Source organism: Megascapheus bottae, chromosome 5 (assembly GCF_031878675.1).
Source record: "Megascapheus bottae isolate mThoBot1 chromosome 5, mThoBot2.hap1, whole genome shotgun sequence".
NCBI classification, from domain to species: Eukaryota; Metazoa; Chordata; class Mammalia; order Rodentia; family Geomyidae; genus Megascapheus; species Megascapheus bottae.
This window is the reverse complement of record NC_143513.1, coordinates 60908370-60915589: the sequence shown is the minus strand read 5'-3', so window position 1 is coordinate 60915589 and position 7220 is coordinate 60908370. Positions and strand designations below refer to the sequence as shown.

The window sequence follows — 7220 nt, the reverse complement described above, 5'->3', positions numbered from 1 at the left end:
CTGGTTCAATACTAATGAATCTACACGAATTAGGATTTGAAGAAGGTGGAAAAGATTACCTAAACATGTTTAAAAATTGGAAACTGCAACTGAAATAGTCTGATAAAATCCCTATTAACACTTATAATAAAGAGTCAATAAGACTCTTGCCATTTCTATTAAACTGGAGAGCTTCAATTGCTCAAGGGTTCCTCATATGCAAGACAGAAAAAAAGGGATTACCCTGACTGGTCCCCATGTTGGCTAAGTGTTGCTCTTCCACCAGCCCCAACTTCTCAAGAAGCAGGCCTGGCAGCCTCATCACCAGAAAGGAAGCCAGTCATCTCACAGGTATCTGTCTTCCAGCACATCTCTCAAGAGTTTTTCTCCATGGGCCAGTCATCAGCTGGCTTCCAGGAATACCACACACTACTGACTTGCAAATCAATGCTAAGCATATAAGACAATGACTGACAAGAAAAAAGTATTATGTATGAAGTCAATTTGGGGTATTTCAAAAGGTGCAATACTTTTCTTCAGTTATGAGTAAAAGAAGTTAGAAATCACTTCCTCCTCAAAAGAAAAAAAAAAAGGCAAACGAATTTCCTTGGAAGTCACAGTCACATATAGAGTGCATCCTAGAAAAGAGGAGGGCAAGACGGCTTCCACCCACTTTCATGAGCATCATCAAATACTGGATCTACTCAAGGGTGGAGGGAGGAAAAAAGGCAACCTTCAGAACGGAGTATGTTATTAAATGAGGCATTTACTATACTCCTTCCTAAGAGCACCGGATGGGGAACACATTTTCTAAACTAGATTTAGGAAGTAGAATGTGGAATTAATCCGTCCTCCTCCCTGAAGGGCTGTCACTGGTTAATTTTTAAAAAAACAAAATACTAAAAAATGAATCCCACACACACAACCCTGGGGGAAAAAAAGTCTCCAAAATGTCCCAGATTACTGTCCAAAATGGAACCAGGGAGTAGCTTCAACAATTCAAAATTACTCTGTTACAGCTGTCATAAGCATGCCTTGCTTTTAAACAAACAAACAAGAAAGTTTTTTTTTGAAACAACAAAAACTAGTACTGATCACTTTTTCTGAAAATACACAATTATCAAAATTAACTAGTACTTGGAAGGCGAAGGGGGGCACACCTATGGGCCTTGTCTCACATGAGTGCATGTGGATAGGTACAGGGCATTTGTCATTATTGCAGAAACGAATTTTAATTTTTAGTTTTAGTTTGATTTAAACATTGCTTTTAGTATGATGCCGACACCAGTTGTGTAGAAAGGGTTCTGAAGAGATGTTCATAGCAACACGCACCTGCGGCTCTTCTTCGGTTCTGGAGGCTCCAGGGCAGCCAATATTGCTTCATCAAACACATTCTTTAGGCCTTTCTGCGTAAGTGCACTCCACATACTTGACAGCCTTCAAATCATGTGCCAACTTTTCAGCAGTCTCTGGAGTGATAGGCTTCTGTTTGTTCTTGGCAAGTTTCTCAATACTGGAGGGGTCATCTCTGAGATCAATTTGGGTACCAACAAGCAGGAAAGGAGTCTTTGGACAGTGATGAGTAATCTCAGGTACCCACTTTTCTTTCACATTTTCAAATGAAGACGGAGAAACCACTGAAAAACAGACTAGAAATACATCTGTTTGTGGATAACTCAGTGGTCATAATCTGTCGTAATCTTCTTGCCCTGCAGTATCAAAAAGTCCAAGAGTATAAGGCTCTCCACCAATCGTAACCGTGAGTGCATAGTTGTCAAAACAGTTGGTACATATTCAGATGGAAACTTCTTTGATGTGTAAGATATCAGGAGACATGTTTTACCAACAGCACCATCGCCCACAAAGACATATTTAATTGTCTGCATGGCAGAAATAGATTTGTATCCACTTTAAAACAATCCAAAGTTGATGGTGACCTCAGCTTCTCCACCGGGGCGTTGGCAGCACTGTCACTACCTCCTCTTTTTCATAGCTGTTTTTTTGCTTTCTATATTTTAAATAGATTCATTTTTTTGCTTCAACTGTGTTTGGTAAAGAACAATCATTCATGGAATTACTTTCCTTGTATTTCTGCTTTCCTGTTAATTGACTGTTATTTTGATCTCTGCTTGTTTATTGCTAAGCTTGTACATTTTTCCTGTTCTGATGCTATGCAAGTATACCACAATTGTTGCAACTGGGACATTAACATCGTTAGAGAATTTTTGGATATCAACACTCATTATTTGTTCTAGGAGATCCCATTCACTGTCATGATCCAATGCTGGGTCCCACATTGAGTTTGATTGTCATGCCTATTTAGTCTCCTCACCTCTGAGTCACTCCTTTTGTCTTCTTGCTTACTTGACCTTGACAAATTCAAAGAATATCACTTTCCAATTATTTTAGTAGAATGGCTTTCAGTTTGAGTTTGTTTGATGTTTTCGTATGCTTAGATTGTGGTCATGCATTTTGGTAATGATAAAACAGAAAGGAGGTTTTTCTATTCTCAGTGATTCTTATCAAGTGGTAAACAATGTCAGTATGTCTCAGCATTGTTGGCATTAACTTTGATCACTTTGATAAGGTGAACCTGTTACATTTTTCCGGGGTAGAATCTTTCCCTCTGTAGAACTATTTTGAGGTAAGGAAAATATTTGAAACTCTTAAGAGTATTATTTATCAGCATATTTCATTGTTTATTCAAAGCTTTTATTACTATCGCCTGTATCACTTTACTATTTTCCTTACTGTACATTTCCCTTATTGCACATTATTAATTGCCAATTTAAGCAATAAGCTGAAAAACTATAGGAAAGGCATATATTATCTAGAATAAAATAAATATCTTGACTATATGCTGGTATAAATGCCTGCATTCAACTGTAGAGAAACCTATTTTTGCTTTGAGAAGAAAATAGTCTATGAACCGCAGAAAATATGCTAGTAAGATAAATTTTAAATATGACAAGATGAAAGTGATACTTAAAGTGAGTTACTTATATAATAAAGCTAAATATAAACAAATAATATATATCATCAAATAGAGTATTTGTGAGCAATGGCAGAAAGTGGTGAAACATTTTATCCCAATGGTATCAAAATATATACTCAGGACAAGAGAAGAATTCAAAACTAATTCTGCCAAAGAACAAAGAAGATATTAAGAAAGTTTCTACCTGTGCCAAGGAGGCCTAGTATATCTCCTATTCCTTCCTGTAAAGTTTTCAGTGTGTCAGCTTTTACCTCCAGGTCTTTGATCCATTTGGAGTTAATTCTAGTGCAAGGTGACAAAGAAGGATCCAACTTTAGTTTTCTGCAGGTGCTTAACCAGTTCTGCCAGCACAACTTGTTGAAGAGGCTGTCTTTCTTCCATTCTATTTTTTTGGCTCCCTTGTCAAAGATTAGGTGGCCATAGGTCTGTGGTTTAGTATCTGGGTCCTCAGTTCTATTCCATTGGTCTTCAGGCCTGTTCTTGTGCCAGTACCAAGCTGTTTTGAGAATTATAGCTCTGTAATAGAGTCTAAAGGTTGGAATTGAAATTCCTCCAGCGCTGTTCTTTCTGCTAAGAAGTGTTTTTGCTATATGGGGTCTTTTATTATTCCATATGAAATTTTGAATTTTCTCTTCTATTTCTTTAAAGAATGCCATTGGGATATTGTTGGGTATTGCGTTGAATTTGTAGATAGCCCTTGGGAAGATTGTCATTTTCACAATGTTGATTCTTCCAATTCAGGAGCATGGGAGGTTTTTCCATTTCCTTAATTTTGCTTTAATTTCCTTTTTTAGGGTTTTAAAGTTTTCATCAAAAAGGTCCTTTACATTCTTAGTTAAGCTAATTCCTAGATACTTTATTTTCTTTGAGGCTATTGTGAAAGGAGTTTCTTTCCTGATTATTGCCTCGTTCCTCTCACTGTTGGCGTAAAGGAAGGCAATTGATTTTTGAGGGTTGATTTTATAGCCTGCTACTCTTCCAAAGTTTTGAATCAGCTCAAGGAGCTTGGGAGTAGAGTCTATAGGATTCTTTAAATACAGAATCATGTCATCTGCAAAGAGGGATAGTTTTATTTCCTCTTTCCCTACTTGGATCCCCTTTATGCTTGCTTCTTGCCTTATTGTACTGGCTAGGAATTCTAGTACTATGTTAAAGAGTAGTGGAGAGAGTGGGCATCCTTGTATTGTTCCTGATTTTAGAGGGAATGGCTTTAGATTTTCACCATTAAGTGTAATACTAGCAGTGGGTTTCTCATACACAGCCTTTATTACATTGAGGAATGTTCCATGGATTCCTAGTTTTTCCAGAGCTTTTAACATAAAGGGGTGTTGGATCTTGTCAAATGCCTTTTCCGCGTCTATTGAGACAATCATGTGATTTTTGTCCTTGCTCCTGTTGATGTGTTGAATTATATTAATTGATTTGTGTATGTTGAACCAGCTTTGCCTCCCTGTGATGAATCCAGTTTGATCATAGTGTATAATTTTTTTGATGAGTTTTTGTAGACAGTTGGCCAGTATTTTGTTGATAAGTTTTGCATCGATGTTCATCAAAGAAATAGGTCTATAGTTCTCTTTCTTAATAAGGACCAAGAATCACAACAAATCAGAGAAAGGCTGGATAAGTGGGACTTCATTAAACTGCAATGTTCATTGCAGCACTATTCACCATAGCAAAGATATGGAACCAACCTAGATGTCCCTCAGTTGATGAGTGGATCAACAAGTTGTGGTATTTGTACACAATGGAATTCTATGATGCTGTCAGAAAGAATGACATCGCCCCATTTGTTAGGAAATGGAAAGACTTAGAAAAAATCATATTAAGTGAAGTAAGCCAGACTCAAAGGAACTTAGGCTCAATGGTTTCCCTCATTCGTCATAATAAGTAGAAACCTTGGGCTCTACTAGCAGAGATCTGCAATATAGCAAAACCCTGATACATAAGGCCATATAGTATGAAGCTAATTGAAAGGACCTCCAGTATATTGAAACAAAAGGCATATAACCAATGATTGTTGTCCTTAATGTACTATATTATCTCTCATCTCCTTTGCTGTCCCTTGGTTATCTCATATTGTTATAGTATCTCACTTTGTTATCTGATATATTGAATTTATTTGTATTTGGTTATTTGAAATTTGATAGGGAAGGGGGGAAAACCAAGACGGGTGGAGGGTGTGGGGGGGAGGGTAATGGGTACCAAGACATGTGTAAGTGTATCAATGTATGTGAATTAATGCACCTTCTATCTGGCAAATATCATGTAACCCTTTTACTAATTACAATAAAAAAAAAGAACAAAGAAGATATATAAGAAAAGGGAAAGGGAAAAATGAATTTGTTATGTGTATGTAACCAAATAAGATCTAAAAATTACATGGAAAACAATATCATCACACATAACCCATAAGATTTTAAAGAAGTACAATGCCGAGTTAGAGGCTGCTTAACAGCGTTAAATATTGATTAAAATACATATATTGGGACTCTATAAAAACAGAAAAGAATAGCTATCAACTCTATGTAAAACTACTTCTGTGTCAAAAAAACAAAAACATGGAGCTGAGGATGTGGCTTTGTGGTAGAGTGCTTGCCTAGCATGCTTGGAACCCAGGTTCCACTCCCCAATACCACATAAACAGAAAAAGCCAAGAGACATGCTGTGGTGCTCGCCTTGAGCAAAAGAAGCTCAGGGACAGTGCCCAGGCCCTGAGTTCAAGCACATGGACTGGACTGTCCAAGGGGGCAGTGGGTGAGACAGATAAATAAAAATGAAATTCATTTCTGCCAACTAACAAGGCAAACCTTCACTCTAGTAGCTACATTTAGATGTTAATGAGTCACCGAGCCAGCTGTAAAAGTGTGAAGAAAGTAGATTATCCCTTCCCCCAAAATGTACTAGTTAAAACTTTAACTCAAATGTGACTATGTTTATTTGGGATAGAGTATATCAAGCATTAACTAAGACTTAATGAACCCAGAGTCAGATGAGGGCTGACAAGAAACTAAATGAGAATCCTTAGAATGAGAAGTGCTTTTATTCATTCTTATCTTGGAATTCCAGAATTCCAGAAAAATGAGAAAATATTTGGTTTGCTTAAACTATCCATCTATTGTCTTTAGTAAGAGGACAAATACAGAATGTAATATTAATTCTTACTAGAAGGACAGAAAGAACACAAAAGCATCATACAAATGCTGATTGTGTCCATCTTAATATAGAAGCAAAACAAAATACTAGACTGTGAATGTGATCTGATCAGCATATAGAATAATAATAGCATAAGAGGAATAAGCATTTAAAATATGCAAACAATATTAATAAACTTTGGAGATATTTTCAACAAAGCATCTGGCGAATGTAATGTAACCCTTCTATTAATTACAATAAAAATTATATGGAAAAAAATTAGAAAGTTAAATTTTTGTCATGAATTATCAGGAAGTAACAGATAACATTGTTATGAAATTACCTTACAAAATTAAAACCTGCAAATAGGTAATAAAATTCAAACAAAATTATTAAGATAAATAATAATCATATGGATTGATGTTAGATATATCTGAATTTTTGAAAATGTAGATAATATTCCCAATCTTAATTCTGTTAATATAATATATATTTTCTGTAAAGTTTTTTTTTTTATTTTTCTGGGATTGATAATGGAACAGAGAAAGCAAAGAGAGAAGCTGGGCTGAATTACTATGGGTTATTAATAGGGTGGCTTTGGTTCCCTAAATTATATTGATGTAAATAATGACTTGTGTTTCTCAGCCAAATAGCACGCTATACACTAGTAGTCTAGAACAGGACTTCTTAAAGCAGATCACAATTTCTTTATTCTATTTGTATTGAAATCTACATGTCACTTTATACTGTGTGATTTTCCTATTTGTGCTATTTCATTTTCTCCTGATATGTCCAAAATAGATTAAATCTAAATGCTGATCTTAAGCTTACATCAAACTCCTTACTTTGCAGGATTTAAATAACTTCAAATATACCCCTAGGACACATTCTAATTTAATTAATAGCTGGGTTCATAGCACTCAACCTTTTGAAAGCAACACAATAGCCCCATTGCCACCTTTTTACTTGAAGAAATGCTTCCAAAATTTAGTGTCCATATAAATATAACATCCCAAAGAATCGTGTTGTTAAATGTAGATTCCTCAGCCACAAACCTAGAGTTTCTGATTCATATGCCTTCAGAAGGGTCCTGAACTCTGCATTTTAACGCAAG

The 7220-nt window shown here is 35.9% G+C and overlaps 1 pseudogene; it reads right to left on the bottom strand.

The window, feature by feature from the left end:
• Positions 1 to 1279: 1279 nt before the first annotated feature.
• Positions 1280 to 1922, bottom strand: LOC150063486 (cell division control protein 42 homolog pseudogene; annotated as a pseudogene).
• Positions 1923 to 7220: the final 5298 nt, after the last annotated feature.